The following is a 25,012-nucleotide window of genomic DNA, read 5'->3' as shown; positions in this document are numbered from 1 at the left end:
TACTAAATTTCCAGAGTCAGAGTCTATATACACAGCTCCTGTTGCTTTGCTTGATCAGGTATTACCAAATGTAATTGCACTATCACCTGTTCACAGGATAATGAAACTGAATTCAATTGTTTTATCACTCGCTAAAAGCAATTAATTGGTACTTAATCATCTGATGAGCAGGGAGGTGTAGAAAGTTGGTGTGTTTAGGACTGTGCAAATAGTTGTTTGTTTATATGTTTGGATTGGAGTCAAAGCTTGAGGAATTTTAAAGGTTCCTCAAAGTCCAATTATTCTTTATATTTGATCCTTGCAGCCTATCAGGATTTTTAAAAATCCTATTCCTGGAGCACTTCTTTTTCTCCTGCATTTCTGTTCTACAGCTAAAGCCAAATATTTGTAGTCAGAAAGTCTTCTACTTTCCCTCTTACATCTCGTTAATCTAACTGTAGATAGCTCCTTTAGAAACTTGAAGTGCTGAGGGGGTGGGGTCTGAAATGGCTTGATATATGAATGAACATGGAGATATTTATTCCTTCTTTAAATTTCATAAGGTTTAAAAGGTCGTTATAAAACTTTCCCTTCCATAAGAGCAGAAAATATTGTTATCTTTTTCTCTACTTTTTTCCATGTTACGTTAGATGTAGATGCTTAGTAGGTTGGCTAACAACGATTTGTGTTTTTTCTGCCCAGTTAATAGTGTGTTCTTGAAATTATTCTGTACTCTCCTGTGATCAGAAGTCCTGAACTGCACTTAATGGTCAAATGCTACAGTCAGGTTCTGAATCACCTGTATCCTCTGCAGGTATTGCATTAATGGCATTTAGCTCTCTTTGAAAATCAGTCAAAATTGTTGACTGTTCTATTAGTGATCTAATAAACTGTTATTTCCTAAACGTTGTTAGTTTCTAACATAGGAGTGATACGTGAATTCATTCTTGCTTTATTTTCATAAGAACATAAGAGCAATTCTGAATCAGACCAAGCTTCAGAATCTAGTCCAGTATTCTGTTCGCACAATAGCCATTTTCCAGTTGAGCTTTCTAAAATGAGAATGTGCATATTGATAGTACTATTTGAAACTCCTTGGTCAGAATTGCATTCTGTGGACTTGCTATCCATATTGTAATCTTGCACAACAAGTGTTACTTGCAGGATTATTTTACAATTTATACTTCACTGTTCTTTATAAAATAAACTCAAAGCAGATTGCTTCATTGGCTAGTGACTGAAAAAGTTTACAACTGAGAAACAGGAGCACTAATCTTTAATTTGTGGTCATGGTACTGTTCTCTTACATCATCTTTCATAAGAATAGAAAGTATTGTCATCAGATAAAGACTCCAAGGGGTGTCTGAGGTATCTATAAAGATGACACCTAGAGTCTTTAAAGTTCTTAAACATGATTAATTCGCTATAGATTGTAGGTGCTTTTAAAATAACAAACATCCCAATAGTCTTGTACTGTGGTGTGACTATTTTTATTGGGAAGTGTTACAGAATTTGCCTTGTCCAAGGGGAAAAAAGGCATTTTTTTCTTCAGAGCAGAGTCAACTTGAATTCTCAGTCCTAAATTGAAATAATAAAATGCAGTTGATCTTCAAAGACGGGGGTTATGAGATTTTCTTTCTCTAGATTATACCGTTAGACTTTTTTCAACTGGAGAAATAGGTTGGTAAAAATCCTAATCTGAAGTTCCTTCTGTGCAGAGAAATTAGATGTTAAGTCTCAAAGTGGATTATGTAGGTAGTGATTAATACCATATTGTGATTAATAAAAAATACACTGCATAGTTATCTTTTTAAACATTTTTTCATACACAAAATTTGAACAGTTACAGTGTGTTAAATGTTTCCTTACGCTGTAGCTGGCAGGCTGTTGTATATTCTAATAGGGCTCTTCTTCCACTGCTGATAAAGAAATCCTGTTGTATGCAGTTCTTAGGTAGTGATTGGGCTTTCAGAGGTTTTACAGATTAGCTTTTTAATTTAAAAATTAAAAGGCTATAATTTAAAATAGAGGAAGAAGAAATTATTTTAAAATAGAAGATGCTACTATAGTAAACATTCTTTCCCCTTTTCTCCAGACTTCCAGCACATTTCATTAGTAAACTCATTTCTCCTAAGCGGCAGTTAATGGTATTTTTTCTGTCACGTTTGTGGTGTATATATTTCTGAAGAAAATCTTTAACTGAGGTGGAAGCGGGCAAGGTGGTACCTGGTGATGTTCTTGATTGACAATTCTTTTGCTTCCTGGTAGGTGGAGCCATTACGCTTAGTATAAGGACTCAGTTGTAGGCTGAAGGAAGAGGAAGACTTCTGTTAAAAGAACTGCTGGTAAGTTTGCCTTTCTTTTGTACAGATCATACAAAAGATGATGCAAAGAACTTTCTTCATGTCAGATTGAAGACTCCTATCTAATGCCTTTCAGGAATTCTGCCAAATGTACAATAGCAAATCTAAACTGGATTGCTTTTTAGTATACTTCTAGGTGACTGAAATATTCTGTAGAAGAGTACCCTGTATGTTCCCTAGATGTGTACACAGAGAAGCCTTGTACATATAAGGCTGCAGGGCTTATGTTTACCTGCTGTATTTTAAATGCAGAAAGCAGAATTTGGCTATGCTACCATGTTGTTTAACTTTACCTTGAACTTTATTTCTAAGACAGAAAACTGGTATCCATAGACATAGATTTATATAGTGCATATTTTATATGTTGGTTGTACTTGCAGGAAAAGTGTAAATAGCCAGTGATGGGCCCAGTCTCTAGCTTTGTCTCTATTGCAGTCACTTCATACACGGGTTTCTGTACTAAAGTAGGCTGTATTAAAATATGAAGCAGTTCTCTCTGTATCCGGCGTTTCTGCACATGACAGTGTAATGTAATTTGTCTCAAGTGCTAAATATAGGTTTTCTTCCCAGTGGGGGCAGTATCTAATCTCACCACTTTTTCTTTGAAAATTCTACTCATTTGGGGGGCATGTGGCTTGCTCTGACTGTGATGTGAGGCATATCCTGTCTCTGATACTGCATGACTTAATCACAATGAATTCTGAATGCAGTCTCACATTATAAATTGTTATTCATTGAAACTGACACTCTGGTGGACATAGTCTGGTATTACAGGTTGTTTTATTCGCTGAAACTGACCCTCTTCCCCTCTCCTAATATCTCCTTAGCTGCTATATTTCTTTAGTTGACAGGTTCAGCAAGATAACTGTCTGGGAGAGACAGTTTAATATACTGATATCAGTGAAATGTGTTTGTTTTTCCCCTCGTAATGTTAAAATTGGTTGAATAAGATCTAAGAATGACATAAGATGAGGAAGGTGACAAAGCAAGATAACTTAAGACAAAGATGGTACACAGTCACCTGACACTGCTGCTTCTTTCTTCTTTTTTCTTGTATTGTTGAAATCTTTCTTGAAGAAAAACAGCAACCCATTTTATAACAGTGCTCTATAATTACAATACCAAGGTTCCCCAATATTGGTGCACATGTAGCAATCTAATATAATAAAACAAATGAGGAAACAACAAACAATCTACATTTTGATTAGAATGTATTGTTTCCTGAACTTTATTCACTTGAAGAAGTCTCTGTAAAGTCAAAAAGTCACTATGAAGAGTATTAACATCTGTAAAATGTTCAAATCTTCTAGTTCTGCCCTAAGAGTATGCATTCAAAAATTCTAGAAGTGATTTATTATAGGAGATTCTGTACTTATAAATTACTGGTATCTTTTCAGCTCCCTGTCTTTGCCCATTCCTTTTGCAACTTTTCCTCTATATTGCTGCAGCTGTCCAATTTTAATTCATAGCCTATGTTTGCCAGAGTCCCCTCTACAATTCCAGAGGGTTTAACATTTTAAATCTTCACACCCAGCTTTGATACTTAATTTGTCTCAGAGTAGTGATAGATACACACAATATTTTCAGAATATAATATATATTCTTTTTTTTTTTTTACTTATTTGTTATGTTTGTATTTTGAAAGAGGCAGCTTCTTATTTAGCGAGCTTTTTACCATGGACACATTGGACGGGTTTGCATGATCACTGTGGCTTGAACAAGCCACGGTGGCTTATCTCTCTAATTGCCCACTTGGGTGCAGCTTGTCATGTTGTCCAAACCTGAATGGCACGGCTTGTTGGAGGGGGAAACAACCCTCAAATAACCCATGGCTATTGTGTGGACCAGATCATTCTCTGATGGCTTAGAAACCAAAGCAATTGGGGTGTAGGACAAAACATATGAGCCGTACATAGTACTCTGTCAGGATATATCATCCTTGTTTGCTTTTATTCAAATAGTACCTCACACCTTCCCCTTCTATTTTATTTTCTGTGATTCTAGTCATTGCCAAACAATAAAAAGTATAACAATCTGAATACTTCAATGAACAAATTAATCAAATTTTGTTAATAGTGAATGTCCTTCATATCAGAATTAGATGAGGTTGAGTGGAGTGGCAGTGATCTACTTATTACTAAACTTCTGTACAAAGTAGATATGTTATGCATTGCCAGATGTATTGAAATTTGTGTAAACATCAAAGAATTACTTGTACACCAATAAGTAATGACTATGGGTGTTACCATTCTTTTTTGGATCATTGGTCTCTGATTTATTTATTTATTTGTAATAGAATACCTTTTCTCAAAGACAGGTGTATAAGAAAAATTAGTGTAACTGAAAGCTGTGTCCAGCTTTCCTCATAGCTGTTTTAGCATTGTGGCAAGTGTGTGTGTGTATTGGGGGGTGGGTTCATGCAAGGTGGGGCTTTTGGTCTATTCCCCCTGCTGTTCTGATATTCCCTATGTTGATTGCGTAGTCCTGTGTCAGCCATATAGACTAGCAGTGATTACTGGGACTCATTGAAACTCTTTGTAGCTTTAGAATGTTAAGCGTGCTGAAACTATACTGCTATTAAAAAAAAACCTGTCTGGATATGCTCCTAGGGTCAAACTGGATGTGATGTTAAACATGTTGTTGTTGAACTTTTATCTTGCTCTTTAGCCAAAAAGGCTCTCAAGGCCGTTTACAAAAATATTTCTTAAGATATTCCCTGCCCACAGGCTTACAGTCTAAAAAACATGACACAAAAGGAAAAGGGGATTGGGAGGGAGAGGGGGAAGAAGCAAATTCAGGCACTAGATTCTTAGTTGCAAAACATATCTTTGAACCCCATCATTAGGATTCTCTCTCAGTTAAATAGCTGTCCTGCAAGGGAGTGGGATCTGGATTAGGACTGTGTGAGGAGAACGGAGGAGTAACCCTTTCCCCCTGCACTATTTTCCCTCAGAAAATTGCCCCGAGCTGCTGTTTTCTGATAACAGCATCTCCAGGGAAAACAACATCTTAGGGCATGGGGGGCTTCAAAGGGAAACAGTGCAGGGTATCAAAATCAACTCAACCCCAGCCCTTGCACCTGCTGTTACTTTAGCAGGAAGAAAAAGAGGAAGCGAATGCTTAACTTGTTTGAGCCGCTTTGACCCTTAGGCCCACTTTAGGTATTCTATTGAGATTCCTTCCAGCACTTGCTTTATTATCTTCAAATGATTGTTGAGAACCAAAAGGTTATTACATTAACTTCAGAGCTCAAATTCCACATGCCACAGAAGGGTGTTGCCTGATTTGGATGGGTTCTCAGTCTATGGCTGCTCTCTGCTTAGTGCTGCCCCACCCACCCACCCAACCATCATCACCATCCCGCCACTGTTGAATAGCCCACCCTTCCTTACTTAACAGCATACTTCTAATTGGATCTAAGTGGCTGCTTGGTACTGGGTGGTTGCCATTTTATTTTCCAACAGTACATTTGAGTGTGTTATGAACTTGGTCTTACTAGTGATGTTTTTAAAATGAAGGGAATTTTTGTCTATGTTTGCAGCGAGAAGAATAAGGAAATGGTTAGTCTGTTGTGTGGGAAAGGTGGGAAAATGTTAGCTGGTAATAGAAAGAAGGTGTAGCTGCTCATCTCTTACTTTGCCTCAGTTTTCTCCCACAAAGGGAACTCTGCTTAACCTGGGAAAAGCAGATCAAATGATTGGGGAAAGTTATAGTCCAGAATGGGTAAAGAACTGGCATGGGAGGAGCTAGCTGCTGTAAATCAATTCAGATCTTCATGGGCCGATGAATTTCAACCTTGGATACTAAAGGAACTTGCGGCTGTTATCTAGAAACTGTGCATAGTTTTTTAAAAAAAACTCTCAGCAAACATGTGATATGTGTTGGGCAAATCTTGTCCCTTCAAAAGTGCGAAGAAAAAGATGCAGTCAACTACCGACCAATCCACTCAATGTCTATACCTGGAAAGTTCTAGAACAAATCATTAAGTAATCAGTTTTTTAGACTTTAAGCAAAAGTGCTGCGATAGCAAAGTACCAGTACAGGTGAACAAGTCATGCCCGACTAACTGAATCCACCTTTTTTTTAAAAAAAAAAAAGTTCTGTATGTATCTTGATTTCAGTAAGGCTTTAAACAACGTTCCCCATGGACAGGCAGGTGCTACTGTTAGGCAGATTTGTTGCACCATACTCAAAGTGTACTCATCAGTGGCTTTGTCAGTCTGAAGAGAAACATCGTGGGTTGTGTTTATGTCCCACAAAAGTGTTGTTCAACATCTTTATAAATGACTCAGATGAAGCTATAGAAGGGAATGCTAATCAGATTTGCAGGTGACACGGAACTGGGTGGGGTAGCTAATACCTTTTGACAGGATAGATAACTGAGCAAAATGAATTTCAACAGAGATAAACCTAATGTTCTGCATTCAGGTAGGAAGAATCAGATTGGACAGATGACATTGGGCTCAATAGCACTACATGGGGAAACTCCTGTAACACTACTAAATATTGTGCCGTGGGGTTGGGGAGTTAAAACAAAAAAACTAAATTTGTTAGTTGTAAGCTCCCCACCCGTTTTTGTTTTTTTTAAAAAAAAAAAAAATAGTTGTGCCAGATGCTTCGAGTGTCCACAGGCCATGTGTTGCCCACCTGTGATCTAGGAGTATTAGTAAACCACAAAATCAGCATGAGTCATCAGTGCAATGCGACAATTAAAAGGCTAATACAATTCTGAGCAGGTCACAGATTTTTCAACAGATGACATTTATGAAGATTGCCAGTACTACCGCCACTAAAAGTCCAGAAGAACAGCCGATCCAAGGCATGCTTCATGACTGCATTCCTGAGAGAATAGGGGAGGCAAAGCATCAATGATCCAACCCACTTTTTCTTCAAAACAGGACTGCCAATTTTTTTAGCTAAGTTTTGCTGTGATTCTTTTTAAATTTCCTCAGCAGTAACCAATCCTCAGCCATAACCAAGCACTGAAAACCAAGTTATCGTTGATATTTTAAAACCCCAGGGTCTGTAAAGAACTGTGGAGAGCTGTCTGTTAACAACTTACTGGTGACTTCACTTTGTTTGTTTGTTTTTGCTTGTACACATACAATTCCACAAAACCTAGGATTTTTACTCGCCTTCACAATCTGCTATCTTCTTCTTTTTCTTCCCAGACTCACCTCTCTTTTCTTCCTATGAGCTCCTGTTGTTCTGTGAGGCTCTAAATAAGAGCTGCATTCTGGGGCAATATGATTTTCTTTCTTACTGCTTTATTCTGAGTTAATACTTGTCTTATTTTCCCTTCCGTGACATGAAATTAAAGGAAAAAACAGGTGACTATCTCAGGTTGGGGGTAGGAAGGACTGCAGTGTTGAGGTACACAGTTATGAGAATCTAAAGGCTAAAAATGGAAGGGAATGCAAAATTGAGCATGTCCTGCCAAGAATATCTGACATGGGGTAGGTAGAAGTTGTGGATGTTTTTTTTCAGGCTGATTCAGTTTCACCATGTTTCATTACATTTATACATCATTCTGGCTTTGAGTCTTCTGTTTTGTGTTTGTGGCATGCTTACTGCTCGTAGGAAGGAACAATTTTTCAAATTCCTTGACACATGCATTAATTCTTTAGGAGGCACTTAAGTGATACTGTAGATGGCTGGGATTTGTCTATCTCTGGTTAGAGGCTGTTGATGAATTTGTTAGATTGTTCAGGTGCAGTACATTTTCATTGTGTTTTATTTCTATGGACTAAAACCAAAGTTGCAAGAGCAGAGTTCCACTCCCACAACAGATTTCCCATTTCCTAACCATCTGGAACAGATTTGGAGGTGCATGGGGGCTGTAAGAGGGAAGGGGAATTGATCCACAAGTGAGATGTCTTCCACTGACATAAAGTCACCATTGGATGTAGCCCCTCTTGGCATTAATAAGTGTGTGGTAAAACACATACAGTAACTAATTTAAGACTTTAGAAAATAAATTTCATTCAAAGATGTTAGTATTGACTCTGACATGTTGTTTAGTTTAATAATTACAGCAATACTTAGTGTGAATTTGTGTGTCGTTAAGTCATGTGAGATTTGATAGGATTTGTGAAGCCTTCAGACGATAAGACATGTGGCAGGTTGTGTGTGCATCGTTCAAGGGGAAGTGCAGGAGACCTTCATGCCTGGGTAGTGGATCCTGCTGTTATGGGCATCCTGTTTGGCCGTTTCTCCTCCACAGATACGGTCCAGGTCCTATCCTTTTATAAATGAGTGTCAGAATGGGTGGACTAGACCTGGGAACTGCTTCCAAGACCTACTGTTCTATTGTAAAAGGGTTGGAGGGCGTTGGCCGGGACTCATCTTGATTTGTCTTCTCATATTCTCTTCCAAAATCACAGCCCATTTTAGGAATAGAAATAGATCTCAGTTGCTGGGGCTAAAAAGGGCATTTTTGCTGGGGCCCTTGATGGGTAGAAACCCATAGGGTTTTCACCTTCTTCATATCAAATCTTAGCAGATGGATCTTATTATAGATCCATCTGTATATCCTCATTACTTCAGTGTTACCTTTTTTTCTGTACATGGTGGTTTTCTGGTAATAGTTAGTGACACTGTCTTGGATATAAACTGGAGGGACACCTATAATTCTTTGAGGGCTTTATAAAAAGGCCCTAGAGACTTGCACACCTAATCTAGTGCTTTGGGGATGCAATAGAAGCTGTATTCCCACTAACGTCTGTGATGTCTGGTATTTTTGTGCCTGGGTGTAAGGCTTTGCTCATTTTAAAAAACAACAACCTTGAACCTTGAGTAGTGTAGACATGCAGAAAATTTTGAAAGTTCAAAAATGTTCAAAGCTGAAGCTTTAATAGCCAAATAATATATTTCAGTGCCCTGGCCATGAGCTTGAGGCAGCTGGGGAACTTCAATTCCCATGTAGCTCCATGCAAGGAGAAAAACACAAAGGTGGGGACAGTGCTGGGCTTTGTGAGTCGAGCCCACTCTTGGAGTGGTCATATTGGTGGTAGGGATGGTGGTGGAGGCGTCAGCAAACACTCTGAGGTGGTTGAGGAGGAAAAGGAAAAGAAAAAGGTAGGTTTTAAAAACAGGGAAGGAGGTGTGTTTGAGGTCTGAGGGAGAAAAGCAAATTTTGTTCGGGAATGAGGAAGTGAGGGTCAGAAGTACTTGGTTGAGTTGAAGGAAAGTAACCTCCATACAGTTTCTGGAGGTCTGGCTTAGCAGGAGTCAAGGAACACTATGTTTCACCCTCAGACTACTAGCACCCATGGCGACATGGGCTTTATACTAGTAATTTCTATTCATTCTTTGCTATCTAGCAATCGAGCTGCATTCCAGCTTGATTGTGCCATGTTGGCTTAACTACTTCTGTAATTGCCGAACTAGCTTGGATTAATGTATGTAAACATGCAGTCTGTTTTTATTCCAGCTCAGTGTGTGTTATGTCCCCTTTCTCTATTTCCCTGTGAACCCAACTGCATTTTTCCTCTGAAGTTCAGCCTATAGGACTCTGGACTACAGTTCTGAGGTTGTGTTTTGAAGGCACTAGACTGTCATAAACTTTAAGTAGCTTTATGTTATAAAGTTTATAATAAAGTTTATGTACAGCAGTAATAGATGTTTTCTGAAGGCTGATTGCTTCATATCCTGGAACATAAGGATGGTGATCACAAAGAACGTGATACATATTTGCTTACTTTTTGATCACATTGGTCCAATAAAAATCCTTTGTAATCTTCTGTCTCATACCAAAACAGGCCACTTCTATTTTGGTTTAGGCATGTTTATTATGATGCAATCTTCTGGTATTTAGAGTAGTTAAAAGCATGTTCATACTGCAATACATTCCATGGGGGTGGGGAGGATTCTTTGTCATTTATAACTTTTATCTAGTTCAATCTGTCTAGTGATAGGGCTGGTTTGCTGGTACCACATAACAGTAATAATCTTCTGTGCTGGGTCAATTCCTTCCTGATGATAACTGTGTGCTTGCGTTTTGATACATAATAAAGGTGCTTTAGAAGTGTTCACATTGCCTCACATATGTTATGTTACAAACCCTGTAAGGTTTTGATGTTAATTCCATATTTCAGAATGGAAACATGAAGCTGAAAGAGTGTACCTTTCTAAAGACCCACTAACCGAATTTATGCCTGATCTGAAATGTGGACTGGGGGCTTCCTTACTTACTCGCCTCATTTAAATAACAATTCTGTACTACAACATTACCTTAAAAGCCACCAAAAGTGGCTTTTGATGCAGCATGTTAAATTATGTCTCATGCGAAGTGTTTTAGGTGTTGCATATTTGTGGAACTCCTTTCTCTAGTCTGAAGTTCCAGATGTGTAGCTGTGTTAGTTGCAGCACAATTGTCTTAAAGCGCCTTAAACATGGATAAATGTATTCTGGCAATGAAAGTTTATGCTATAATAAATTCGTTAAGTGTTTGAGGCACTATAAGACTCTTTGTGGGTTCTCTAGTCTGACCATCCTTTTAGTAATATTGAGCTTTCTTACATAACACTGTTAATCCTCTATATCTACTTTTGGCTTCATCGCAGAATTGAGATCCAAGCTCTACTCAAAGCTTCGGCTGTTAGGCGGTATAAAAATGCAATAAGTAGTAGTAATAATAATAATAATAATAATAATAATAATAATAATAATAATCTTTTCCTTTCCTACTTGTCTGCTGCATAATCTCTAGGTAGCACAATTACGCAAGTAGGAAAATACATTTTCTTTCACTTTTACAAATAATACTCCATTTTCCTTGTTCTAAACACACACACACACACACGCACACACACACCAAGAAAATGCTCTTAAAAAACAGAAGCAAAACTGGAGGATCACACATGTTATCTAAAGAATCCATAACCAACAATGAGTAAGGAATGATGAGTGCGCTATAAATGCCTTTTGTAGAAAAGCTTGTTGTAAAATCTTTCATTTTTCAGTAACTTTTGGTAGCTAGGGTTACACTAGTGAAATGAACACCAATATTTCATTTAATGTTAGCTAGAAATTTAAATAAAATACTTTTCAACCACTGCTATAAGGCTGCTCTCATAAGATCATGTGGCTATTAAAAATACTATTATAATAACAATAATGCATCAAGCTTGTGACTTTGAGATGCATTCAGCATAGTTTTAAAACATATCAACTTTATTTAAGGAATTCAAATAATAGTATTCTGTGTACTTTTCTTGAAATGGCTTAATTTTATAGATGTTTTTTAAATTAGTATTTGTATTCCATTTTGCAACCTTGATGTTTCCAACCCTTGTTTTTTTCTGCAAGATTGAGAACACCGAATACAAATACCATGCATGAATTTTAAATCAAGGAACTTGCCATTGCCTTGCTCCTTTCTGGAACTATTATTATTATTATTTATATATATAGCACCATCAATGTACATGGTGCTGTACAGAGTAAAACAATAAAATAGCAAAACCCTGCCGCATAGGCTTACATTCTAATAGACTAGCACAGAAATAAGTGTATGTATTGGTAGGGCAATGACTAACTTTTAGTCTATCCTGCTGCTTGTTAAAAGGAGTCAGGAAGGAGTCCTGGAGTGAATGAGGCATTCAGTGTTTAACATAGAAGCATAAGTTGCTTGTGATCTGTCTGTCTGGGAAGGCCGTGAGATGGGTTTATAAGTCTCTGGTGCCGACCCTTAAACTGTTGTTTGGAATGAAATAAGGTTTTCACAGATTCTTGTTGGAAGACTAATCAGCTTTCCTGATTGTTGATGGGTTACATAATATATTTTGGATCCAGTGCAGTAGAATGAGGAGAAATTATAGTTTTGATTTCCAAACTGAAAACTGATATTTGTGGGGAAATACTTGAACTTTGTAGTAAAATAGACGTGGAGGGTAGCCAATGGACTCCAGTGGCTTAGACTGAGGAAGAGGAGCTTGCCCTATTTTCTCTGCTACTAAGAAAGTCATGCAAATAAGGCACATAGAAGAAGTTGGCTAAATCAGAAGGAGCAGTAAAGAACATATTAGAATAGAAACTATTATTTGTTTATTCCATACAGCTTATAAATTCTGTTTCTAGTCTGTGCCATCATTTTTCTGACTCCTCAGATGGCAGCTATGTTTGAAATCAATGCTGGCTAGAAATTGGGAAGGCATGTATTAAGGACTGCTGCAATTGCGGATGAGCACAGAAAAAATGACATGTTATTAAAAGGACAATTATTGAAACCAAGCCCTTTTTTTAATAAAATATAATCCAATCCAAGTTAGCATCACGTTGAAATTGTATTCACTGAAATTGTATTCACTGATTTGTTTCCACTTTGGCTTTCACTAAAAAGATTATGTGTTAAACACTGACTCGGGTTTTAGAAGTCTTAAGACTTTCCACCCCAAAGATTGTAACTGCAGTGATTAGGATAGTAGTGCCTTTTGATAAGGCCCAGGATCCAAATAATTGCTTAGGGTAGCACAAAGGGGATTAGTTTATTTTAGTTCTACATATGCATAACACTGCAACTGTGTACTGTAATCTAGGAATTGCTAGAGCGTGAGGGAACTATTATGCACATCTCTATTGCAAGGATTCTCCACTAGTTTCAAGTAAGGGAGCTGTTCACTGAAAGAATAGTCACTTGCTATATATGCAACCCAGCTGATACCTCTTATGGAGTATTTATTTCAATTAACATTGAACCAACATTTTAGTCAGTTTCCTTGGTACAAAGTGTAGGTTTTATTTCATATTGGTGTAAAAAAGCCCGATTCAGCGTTCCCTTACTACCATTCCCAAACGGGTATTATCTTTAGGTAGTTGGTTTAGCATTCTATTCTTCTCTGAAAATGTTCATTGGTATTTCATGCCATAGTTAACTGAAGTAGAGTGATGTCCTTTACTATCACAGTTTTGACACTTTAATAATATTCATAAAGTTATTTATATCCATTCTTTCATTGACTGGAAGGCAATAGTTATCCAAAAGGTCTACAAAATGAGATGTTCTGTATTACATTTTAGATCAGATGTGTTGTTTAACATACTTTTACTTACCTTGCGAAATGGAATTTGGTGTATGTTACTTTTGCCATTCAGCACTCAAATTAGCCAGTGAACTTAAATCAACTTTTAAAAATTTAAACTTTCATTCTGTGTGTGTCTCTCTCTCTCTCTCTTCTGTTTAGGTCTTCGCCCCTCCCCAACAACCTGGCTGTAGAGTGGGACCTCCCACTTTGTTGATGACGTCTTAGCTGGATCCATTGTGGGGAGGAGCAACATCAGCAGTTCTGAGGGTGAGTAGAGGCTGCCAGGGTTTGGGCCTGGATTGTAGTGCCTCTCTTTCCCTGCTTTTCTTTTTCCTAGAAAATGTAGTTATCCGAGGACTACTTCACACATGACACTTCTCTGAAATGGAAATAAATCTGCACAGGGAAAATGTGCACAGAATCTCACCTTTTCTGTAGTGTAGCACAAGTGTGTTGTTTTTATTAACAATATTTGCATGCTACTCATAACATTTTTTTCTGGGAAACAGACAATGAACAATTCAAGTGCAAAATAATACATCAAACCATAAAGTCAAAAACACCATAAATACAACAGCAGAAGACAAACTCACTGCATTCCCTTGTTGTGGGTAAACATGTTGGGCAACTTGAGCAGGTAGTATCTTTTCAACCTGTGTACTCAGATCAAAGTAAAACCCTATGACACTCTATAGAAGTGATGGAGATTCTCTGCATAGGGGGAAATGTCATGTGCGAACAAAGTTTGGTTGAGGAAACAAATATGGTTCTGTGAGAACTGTACTTCTTAATTGGAAGCACTAAAAAAAACTGGGAGGAACTGCAAACACTTTGGAAATCTCTTAAGATACCATATATAGATTGGAAGCTACATAGCACAGAGTGCAGTGTTTATTAAATACCTTGTTCAAGAATTAGCATTTTGTCATCTCCCTGCTTTAGAACTTCATTGAACATCCCCAGTTATTCCAACATCTTCAAAGGTTTTTCATCTGGATTTTGTCTCTTAAGAACTATAACAAAGTAGTCAAGGTTCATTAGTGTGTGGACTTAGAGCTGCAATTAAGACTTGGCTAAATTCAGAAAAATGAAATGGTTGCTTTTTCTTCTAAGGAGTGCTGTGTAAAGGGACAATTTTGAAAATTATATTATTGGACTTATACCCACTTGATTATAAATTCTTTAAGTGGTTTAACTAGGTCATTGAGCTAAAATAATGATGATCAAATAGGTCATTCAAATAGTTTAGAATCACATTAGTTTCACACCCAGCATAACCAGGATGTTTGAACAGTGCCTCCCCTGCCCCTTCACTGGTATTTGGAAGTTAATCTAAATTCATTTTAAAACTTCAGATTTTGTTGAAAGGTTTCTTTTATGGCTCTACTTCAGCTAGGATAGTATGTTTGACATCCTGGAATCATGAATCATGTATGGAATCAGAATTGTCTCTTTTAAGAGTGTTAATCATTAACACTTGTCTTTTGGGCTTTGGGCCAATGAATGAAATGCTACTTCCTCTCCTGTATCCTATTGTAATATTAAGACTGAATGAAAGAACCTTTGAAAGCTTTTCCATGAAAGCTTTTCACAGTTTTGCCTGCACAGGTACACAGAGAGGCATTCTCTGTGGATGCTCTTGGATTGGCAGGGGATTGCTTTCCTCTGGAGACTTTGCAGAGTCAAAGTTCAGTTCTATACATTATGGCCTCCTGTATGGAACAGTGCTAGAAACACTTCAGCATTTCAGTGATTTTATGGGAGATTACTCAACACATCGATGGTCTTGGTTGTGTTTACTGTTACATGGTAGCAAGCTCAGACCTGGTAGTTGCTGGACTGATACGTAGAGAAGACTCCATGATCAGAATCATCTATGCAGTGATTGGCTTCTACTTGTTCTTCAGGAGCCTCTCAAGCACGTGGTGCACTGTAATGTGATAAATAACCCAGAACGTATTTTGGAAGTGTGTTAACTCCCTTAACATTTGGTGTTAACAATAGGATGATGTTCTAATAATTATGTGCTCGCAATCTTCATTAGCGGGTGACTTCTCCCAAATCTGTGAGACGGGGCAGATTTCATATTTAGTAAATGTATTTGATACAGCACCTTCCTTTACTTCAAGATTGAGAAATGTGGACTACTTCTACAAATATTGCATTGTGTAGTTTCTGTGACTTGCATGTGCTTAAGTTCAGTGATTGCTCACTTGCTGCTTTCTTGGGACTGATTATGGGACTAAGTGATTATACTATTAATCATCTTGGTCAGCAACTGTCTTCATCAGAATAAGATGGGATTAGAATGACATTCTTATCCCTGAATATATGCTCCAAGTGTGGTGTTGTGGTTGCACAGTTTTACAGCTTTAAAATATTTAATAGGCTATTTTTATATGTTGCTTAGCTTCATATCTGGAATGATACTAGTTTCTGGGACATTAGTGTGTTTTTTCCTCTGAAGTCGCATGTAAATCAATGTTCATTGAATGTGGTTTTATCAAATTGACTCTTAAATTTTTGAAACATTTTATGTAGTTGCTTAGTTAATAACAGGAATCACACCAAAATCTATTGGAGGGCCTCTTTCCCCCATCAAGAGAATGTTTGAGAATGTTTCACTTGTATTATCTTGCATTCTTTGTCCTTGAAAGCTAAAGTGTGGAGTGTGCAATTGGCGTTTGGTGTTCAGCTGTTAGATGAGTAAGTGGTGCCAATATTTTTGTTAAAATCGCCCAACAACAAATGTTTTGACAAGGGATGCACAGGCTGCATGCATCCCCCCTCAGGCCTTAACTGCACCTACTGTCGAATTCTCTGCTACCAATCCTATCCTTCTCTCCATCCCTCCCCCTAGCGAGGAAAGAGTGATTTTTATCCGGATCGCTTTGGGGTGGGGGGAGAATGGATAGAAGACTCTACGTTTCCTCCCCCATAGATGCTCAAACTGACTGCTCTTTCCCTACTGCTGCAATTTGTATCAGGATCACTGGGGACAGGAGCAGGAAAAGAAGGCTTTCCATTCCTCTCCCCCAGCAATCCTCATACAGATCGCTGCTGTATCAGGAGTACTGGAGTGTCTGTGCATGTAACCATGAGCCACCATCACACGCAGCCCTTGGGGCCATGAAGGTTGTGCATCCCTGGTTTACAACCTACCTGTCAGTTACATGTTAATTGTTAATTGTTGTTAATACAGTTAATTGTTGGCTTCTGCCCAATATGTGTGAGTGTGATAGAGATCATTTTTATGAGACCATAAGTGTAGCTTTAGATTAAACAATTGTAACTTTGTTTTAAACAAAAGAGAAATTAAATATGTGTAGGCGGTATTTTTTTTTTATTCATCGATTTTTCCCCCAACCCTAATGCATCTGATTAAGGGGAATCTATAGAAAAGGTATATAAGCAGGACTATTATTAAAGAGAGAGTTGCATCATATTCTTGCCCTACATAATCTTACTCCTAAAAGCCTCAATTCGGAAATGTATTTTCTGCACCTTTGTTGTAGTATTTATTTATTTTGCTTCATTGTTTTTCTGCTTTCAGGTATACTTAACAGGTTTTATTTCATAGCATAACCATGAGCACCAAAGACCAGTGATGGTGCTCTATAGCCCCTCTTCCCTCGCCCACTGGAACACTTCCTTTACCCCCTCTCCAGGGTTGCATTTCTGACCTTGGAGAGGCAGCTGCCGTGGTTCTCTCTGTGCCAGCTGCAAAGGGGAAGGAGAATGGAGTGCACATTGTCTCTGACCTTGGATCCAGGAATCCAAAATATCCTCTGGCCTCCCAGATGCTTTCTAGGGGCAATAGGATTGTTCCCTATGTGAAAAAGATAATGTCAAAAATAATATTAGACATGAACAATATGAACCACGTATGTAGAATCATATATGACAAACATGGTTAAAGGCAAGCAGCCCATAAACAATTAAGAGTTGTCACAAAAACCATTACATTAAAACAGCCAGGATGAAACAAAAAATAAAGTAAAACATATAATTTTCTACAATTATTTGCCAAAGAAAGGGACACTCCAACAAGTCCTGTTCCAAGATAACCCCCACAATGAAGCCTATTATGCCAACAAAAACTAATTACCTATGCAGTCAGGCGCTATCGATGAGGCAAAATACAGAGAAACTTTAACAAGTTAGATGAAATAACTAAGTATTCACAGAAAGCAAGCTTCAGCCCACCCCCAGTCAAATCATTCCCCTACCTATTTTTCTCTTTCACTCTGGATCACCACCCATAGACACGCTTTCTCTCTTTTACTCCCATTCATGCATATATCCACTTACATACTCACATCTACCCGAAGTATCCAGCATACATGCATGCATGCATACACACCTTTCCATCCTTTCTACTCATTGTAAGCACATGAAGACGAACACACACTCTTTTTCAGGATCCCTCCAAAATTCTCTCTCCCAAAACGTTTTCTCTCTCCTTATCTTCCTTGTGAATGTGTACCCCCCCCCATCTTTTCAGACATACAGGACTTGCTGTCTCTCCAGGTTTCGCATCACGATCCCCACTAGCTCCCTGCTGGTCTCCTCCCCCCCTCATCCCCATGCTTCCTGTTGCTTTACCTAGCCCTCCAGTTGGCTTACCTGACAGGAGTCTCTCCCCCTTCCTTTTCTTGGTGGCTGTGTGCTGCAGAAGAAAGCACTGAACTGCTGCCGCCACCATTTTCATTTCCTAAGAATGTTTCTGAGTTCCATGTGTGGCCCAGAGGCATTCATGGGAAATGACAGTGGCTGGAGGGCCTCACTTTGCTTGAAGTGGTCCCAGCTGCCGACAAGAAAATTCTTAATTTAAAAAAAAAGAAAAGTTGGAGTATAGGGCATATTGGTGGGTGCTAAGAAAAGTGACTGGGGATACACTCGTTCCACAGGAACCACATTGTCTGTGTACTGTATAGTAAAGAAAAATGTAATCTGACAATATCACATTGCAGTTTACCCTATCCCTGCTTTATGTCATTGGCTGCAGCTTGCAAGATATGGAAATAGCATATCACATTCTACATTTTCATGTTTTAAACATGAGAGAAATTAGATTGCTCTTGGACTGTTCTCAGTGGTTGCAGTACATCTGTTGTAATTTCTAGTTCTTCCCTTAATTTTCTGTTAGAGATGTGATTTCTTAAGGAGACATGAAAAGTAATTGTTCAACTTTTAATGTTAAATTCCAGGTAATACCATAGGACCGGCTGTAGAGACCTCTCTTTTCATTTTTTTTCTGGCCATAAATTGTACTGTGGCTACAGCATATAACCTGAACAATTGTTCACAATTCCATTACAGGTGTAATACGTTTGTGCATTTGCATTGGAGCTGAAATTAATGTGTATGCCCTCTGTATTTGTGGTGTTGAATTTAGTGCTGACACAGTCTGGCACTGCTTGATGTTGATCTGTACCAGATGGATAGCATTATTTTACTTTCTTATACATTTAACCAGCTGCTAAGTAGTACATTTAAATAAAATTCTGCTTTATTTGCTGAGCTGGATATTTTAAATGGGAAAAAAATTCTGACCTGTGTGCATGAAGTGACCTATATTGAGTTCAATTTCCATCTTTGTTTTATTATACATTTAAAAAAATCATTTAAATAAGTTACCAGTAGAGCAAATGACACATAAGAGATTTCATAGTTCAAGACTTTAGATCTTTGGAGCTCCTGACTTCCAAATGTTGGAACTGCTGGACAAGTGATTTGTACATATCAAATAAATAATGTACCATAGGCATCAACGTTTGAGCTTCTGCCAAATAACTTGGGAGACTTGCCATTATTGCTTAGCTTCTGTTAAATTAGTGCTGGTTGGTAGTTAGCACAGATGGGTGTGTACATGTAGAAGAATGTAACCTGCTATGTCAATGTTGGTATGTGAGAACATATACTTGACCTGTGTAAGCAAGACCTATAATTTCTCAGGCTTGTCTCAACAGGAAAGCTTTTATTGCGGGGGCTAAACTAATTCAAGCAAGAGTGGACTGTAGGAGTTTCTTCTTCAAAAAGTACAATTCCTGTGGTTAAGTATAACTTAAATCTTTTTAAAGGACCAGTCTTATGGAAATAAATGTGTATGTAAAATATGCACCAAGTAATAGGCAAAAGTTATCTATCCCATTCTAATTTTTAAATATTATAGAGGAGGCATCTTCACCACTGGGCTTGTTGACTTTAGTTACCAGAATGATTTAATTCCTCACTATGTAAATAAAAGTCAAAAGTCCTTTACATTTCAGAATATTCACAATGTATCCAATATATACATGTTACAGAGTTCTAAAATCTTTAGACATATTCTCTTCTAATTAATAATGTTTCATTTCTCTAAAGACTACTGATTTCTTTGCTTTTTCAAAATTAACACATGTTAGATTTAATCAGAATTCCATGAGTGTCTGATCTTCAATTGAAATTATCTCCCATTTTATACCTATTGGCTATTTCTAAATAGCAGTTACCAGTACTTTTAGGCCCATTGGATGACAACAGAGTTAAAGGAGTTCTAAGGAGAATGAGAAGATTGCAGAGAAGCTAAATGAATTATTTTTATTGTCTTTACTGCAGAAGAAGTAGAACAGATCCTGGTATCTGAATTAATAATTTCATGAAGGGAATTTGAGGAATTGAGGCAAATAGTGGTGACAGTTCAAGACCTTATTGAAAATTGAAAGATAAGAAACCACTGGGTCAAGATTGTATCCACCCTAGAGTTCTTAAATGTGTCTGTAAGATTCGCCTCTCTATCAGAGTGACCAGTGTAACACCAATTTTTAAAAAGGGATCTGGTGGGGGTGAATCCAGGAAATTCTGGACCGGTTAGTTTAGAGATGAATCCTATGACCCCAGTGTCTGGGGGGTGGGCATTGGATACATTGGATTCCTGCATCTGATGTTGGAGTGGTGTCTCTGACCTCAGATTCAGGAATCCAAAGTATCCTATCCCCACCCACCCCCAGCTGTCTTGGACCCAGGATCTGACCTCCCCACGCCATCCCCCTCACCTTCAACCTCTTTCCCTGGTAACTGGTTAAAGAACAGAAAGCAGAGAGTATGAATAAATGGACAGTGGAGTTCGCCAATGATCTGTATCAGGACAGATGCTTTTTAACTTGTTCATAAATGATTTGGAATTAGGAGTGAGCATGCTTGCACCAAATTATTTAGAGAGATAAGATAAAACCTTTCCAAATTAGGAAAATTGGCATTAAAATTATGAATGCAGTTCAAGCTTAAAGTGATGGGGCATAAAATCCCACATATATACTGATGGGTTCCTAATTTTGTGTTGTGCATAATTAGAAAAGAGACTGAAAATAAAATTGCTGATATCATACTGCCCTTATATAAATCTATGTTGAACCACAGTTACAGAAAAGAGCAACTAAATGATCAAGGGGCTGGAGCAACTTCCCTATAAGAAAAGATTAGAATTTTGGGGACTCTTTAGCTTAGAGAAAAGGCAGGTGTGGGGAGATATGATCGAGGTGTACAAAATTATGATTGGTGTGAAGAAACTAGATAGGGAGACATCTTTTTCTCTGCCTCAATTCTAGAACCCAGGGTCATCCCATGAGACTGTTTGGTGGGAGATTCAGGACAGGTAAAAGGAAATATTTCTTGATACAGTGCATACTGAAACTATGGAATTCTGTACCACAAGATGTAGTGATCCTTTTAATCCTTCTACCTGCTCTCTTGACCCCATCCCTTCCCGTGTTTTTATTAATCTTACTCCTGTTATTCTTCTTTCTCTGCTCCACATTATCAACATTTCTTTGTCTTTTGGTTCATTTCCTTCTGTCTATAAGCATGCCACAGTTTCTCCTGTTCTTAAAAAAAAATCTCTTGACATGCTTTCACTTTCTAACTACCATCCTGTCTGCTTGTTACCTTTTGTCTCAAAGGTTTTGGAACGAGTGGTCTACTCCCATTTCCTTGACTTTCTCTCTACTACCTCTGCTTTGGATCCTTCAGTCTGGTTTTCATCGTCTTCATTCCACCGAGACTGCCCTTACTAAGACTACCTAGAATAATTCTTGCCAAGTCTAAAGGCCTCTACTCTGTCCTTATTCTTCTGGACCTTACCACGACCTTTGATACGGTCGATCATGATCTTCTGTTGGACTCCCTTCGCGACCTTGGTTTTCGAGATTCAGTCTATGACTGGTTCATCTCTTATTTATCAGGCCGGTCATTTAATGTGTTGGCTAATGGCCTCTCGTCTGCTTCCTTTCCCCTTTCAGTCGGGGATCCACAGGGCTCTGTGCTTGGCCCGTTGTTGTTTTCTCTTTATACATTATCTTTGGGTAATCTTATTCATTCTCATGGTCTTCAATACCATCTGTATGCCGATGATACCCAACTATACCTTTCATCTCCTGATTTGTCTTGCAGTGTACAGGATTGTATCTCAGCCTGTCTCACTGATGTCTCAGCCTGGATACTTCGGCATCACCTGAAACTAAACATGGCAAAAACAGAACTGCTAGTTTTCCCTCCTGAACCTTTTCCTCTTCTCCCATTTTCTATTACTGTTAATAATGTTATACTCTATCCTGTTGAGGAAGCTCGTAGTCTTGGTTTTATTTTTAACTTTTCACTTTCTTTTTCTTCCCATGTTGAGTCTTGTCGTTTCTTCTTGTATAACTTCTCTAGAATTGGCCCGTTCTTATCGGTCTCTTCCGCCGAGACTCTCATTCATGCCTTGGTTATTTCCCGCTTGGACTATTGTAAACTGTTGACTGGTCTTTCTTCTTCTCATCTTTCCCCATTGGTTTCCATTCATCATTCTGCGGCTAAGATTATCTTTCTGGCTCGTCGTTTTGATCACGTCACCCCACTTCTAAAATCCCTTCACTGGCTCCCTATCACCTACAGAATTCAATACAAGCTTCTCCTTTTGACTTTTAAAGCTTGTCATGGTCTGGCTCCTCCCTATCTTTCATCAATTATTTCACCTTACTGTCCTACTCGCACCCTTCGCTCTAATAACACTATGTCTCTTACTCGCCCAAGAGTTTCTACTTCTCTCGCTCGTCTTCACCCATTTTCGCTCGCTGCCCTCTATGCCTGGAATTCTCTTCCAATGCATTTGCGAACCGTGACGTCGATCACAGTTCTTATTTGAAAACATTTCTTTTCTCAAAAGCTTATAATCTGTAGTGTGACGTTACTAGTTTTTATTATTTGTTTTATAGTCCCCCATGCTGGTTGGCCTTTCCCCTCCCTTTTTGTTTGTTACTGTGATTTTAGAATGTAATCCATATGGCAGGGTGTTTTATATTTTGTTTTATTTTGTTCTGTACAGCACCATGAAAACTTGAGGCCGCTATATAAATTAATGTTAATAATAAAAGCTTTAAAGGGGGATTAGACAGATTCATTGAGGATAAGGCAATCAAGGGCTACTAGCTATAGACTTCTTCCACTATCAGAGGCAATATGCCTATGTACACAGGTTGGTGGTGAACCCAGCCAGGAGAGTGCTATTGCATTCATGTCCTGCATGTGGGCTTCCTATTGACTGCTGGCTGGCCACTGTTAGAATGAATGCTGGGACTATTTAGGCTTTTAGTATGATTTCAGCATGGCTCTTACCTTCTTAACTAGTTCTATGTCAATTCTCAATGGATTTTATTGGACGGTTATATCCTGCGATAGCTTTTGTTTTTATCACTTTTCCCCAAACATATTGTATGGCAATAAGTAAAGAAGATGTTTTAGGATTGTTCCACATGACATTATAGATTTGTGTGCCACAGACAATGAATGCAACTTCTTTTGCACGGATCTGTAGAATATTTTATTTTTAAAAACCATTTACATGCTACCCATCCTATTTAGGATTTCAGGTCAGGATGCAAACAACAATATATTAAAATACAATAATAAAAGAACTGTTAAGATCCTTAAAATATTTTTTTTAAATTACAGCAAGTTAAAATCGTGTTGTATATTTTTTTTATTATAATGAAGTATGTGTAGCAACACTAATGTCCTCTTTGAAGTCTGAAGTACTTAGCAATTTACATTTTCTGATTTGCATCTTAATATTAAGGACAGGGGAGAACTTAGCTGAGAATGCATTTAAAAAACAACTATTTCTGAATCAATATGACCCCTGAATAGTACTGCTGATCAGTATTTGCACTTCTTCAAATTGTACAGTGCAGTTCTCCAAACAATATACAAAACTGTGTATATTAGAGAATACTTTGCACAAAACTGTGTATATTTCGGGGAAATGAAAAAAATATTCCAAAACAGCATTATATTAATGAAAACGGCTTGCAATAATGCATGTATAAAGAAAAGTTGTGTAGGAAAAGTGTATACAGAAAGTTGGATTTGCAAACCCTGCAGATGTAGGTTATGTTTGCAAACTTTACATCTAAATCAGTCTTTCCCAACTTGTTGCCCTCCAGCTGTTTTGGACTAAAACTTCCACTAGCCCCAGTCAGCATAGCCAATGGTCAGGATGATGGGAATTGTAGTCTAAAACATCTGAAGGGCACCAAGTTGAGAAGTTCTGTCTATAACTGCACTGCCAACATAATTGTGATCGGCTGACTAGCAAACTATAAGGTTGTATATTGGAAATAAGCATTCTTAAGTGTATGTTTGCATGCTATAAATATTTTCAAATGCTATTTTCTAGAGGCATTACAGCTAGAAAACATCAGGTTGTGAAAAGATACTTGGCACTACAAAGCAACCTTTTGAGCATCCGTTAGAATCCGTTAATATTCAAGTTTTTTTTTTAAGACATCTTGATTTTCATAGGACACTTGGATACAACTTCTTTTAAAAGACCAATGCGGCTGAGTTTGCATTGTGTACGTTAATCTAAATTTATTAGTTCAGCAACTGTGATCTAAAATCTTTCTGATCTGTGCTCAGAGAGCAATAAAGGGCACCCTCTTCAAGTGTTTAAAATAAACCTGCACAGTTCCTTTCTTGCTTTTACTTCCTGATAATCTTTATTTCGTTTTTAATGTAGGTATCTATGGCCTGACGTTTTAAATAACACGCAAGGGGTGGTATAAGCAGGACATGAGGAATTGATTCAGACACAACTGATCTTCTCCTGAACTAAAGTTCATTTAATTGTAGTCTCTGTCTTGCAACCATTTTAAAATACTGTATTTCCAAAAGTTGCTCGTCTATCTGTAAATTTAAACGCTGCTTTTTATTTCTCCAATCTGACATTGGGAGAGGAATCCAATTGTAGGGTAATGGTTTTGCGAAGTTGCTTTTCATAGTGCATTTTTGTTTATTTGAGCTTGTAAATTTCAAAGATGTCTTTCAATAGTCATTCAGATAAACTTTAGATTATTTTGAAAAGCTTTTGGAATGTATTTTTGACCACATCAAATATATGTTTTGCTTTAACAGTGAATATCTACTTCACTGTGTATCTGGAACCTCAATTATTTCAGTGTAAAAATATTTTAGGGCTATCTTCCAATTAAATAATGAGTCATACAAGGTTTAATTGGTTAATTACTTATAAAATTAATCTAAATGAATTTGCATATTAAACGATAGTTTGAATAAAAGTATTCATTCAATTTTTAGATAACAAATTCATGTATCATTGTACATGTCATC

The 25,012-nt window shown here is 37.7% G+C and overlaps 1 protein-coding gene across 3 annotated transcripts in view; it reads left to right on the top strand.

Annotated features, from left to right (window-relative positions):
• Window positions 1-25,012, top strand: part of CRIM1 (cysteine rich transmembrane BMP regulator 1) — a 189,574-nt gene that overhangs the window by 46,534 nt on the left and 118,028 nt on the right. Inside the window, exon 1 of one of the 3 annotated variants that reach the window (XM_063124282.1) lies at window positions 13,581-13,633. The exons of the other annotated variants lie outside the window; for them this stretch is intronic. The gene's annotated coding sequence lies outside the window, so the exon portion shown is untranslated. Of the gene's footprint in view, window positions 1-13,580; window positions 13,634-25,012 lie in introns of those variants that run through there. 3 annotated transcript variants of the gene reach the window in all.

The sequence above is a fragment of the Elgaria multicarinata genome, chromosome 4, assembly GCF_023053635.1.
Source record: "Elgaria multicarinata webbii isolate HBS135686 ecotype San Diego chromosome 4, rElgMul1.1.pri, whole genome shotgun sequence".
Classification (NCBI taxonomy): Eukaryota; Metazoa; Chordata; class Lepidosauria; order Squamata; family Anguidae; genus Elgaria; species Elgaria multicarinata.
The sequence above is the reverse complement of the archived record's forward strand: the minus strand, read 5'-3'. Positions and strand labels throughout refer to the sequence as shown.